Source organism: Penaeus monodon, chromosome 22 (genome assembly GCF_015228065.2).
Source record: "Penaeus monodon isolate SGIC_2016 chromosome 22, NSTDA_Pmon_1, whole genome shotgun sequence".
Lineage (NCBI taxonomy): Eukaryota > Metazoa > Arthropoda > Malacostraca > Decapoda > Penaeidae > Penaeus > Penaeus monodon.
In genome coordinates, this window is record NC_051407.1 from 24,222,237 (window position 1) to 24,222,570 (window position 334).

Sequence of the window (334 nt, forward strand, 5' to 3'; positions counted from 1 at the left end):
TCAAGTTAATTTCATCATGAGATTACTTGTTGATAAACGAAGGAGGGAACTGGAAGAAAGAAAGTTAAATGTAGCGGAAAATGAAAAACAAATTAACGGCAAAAACAGGCGAAGTGATGACCAAAGGAAACGGATAAAAAGCAGACGGATAAAGGAGGAAGAGAAACTACGATATAATTTAGACAGCACAAGCAAATCGTTGCAATTGGCAAGTAAATGAAAATGATTATGACAATTATTGAGTCAACAAGAATAGTATTTTCCAAATTGTTGATAATCTGACTATTCTTTACAGCAATCTTTATCAAGACAGTTGTTTTTTCATGTGTGTGTG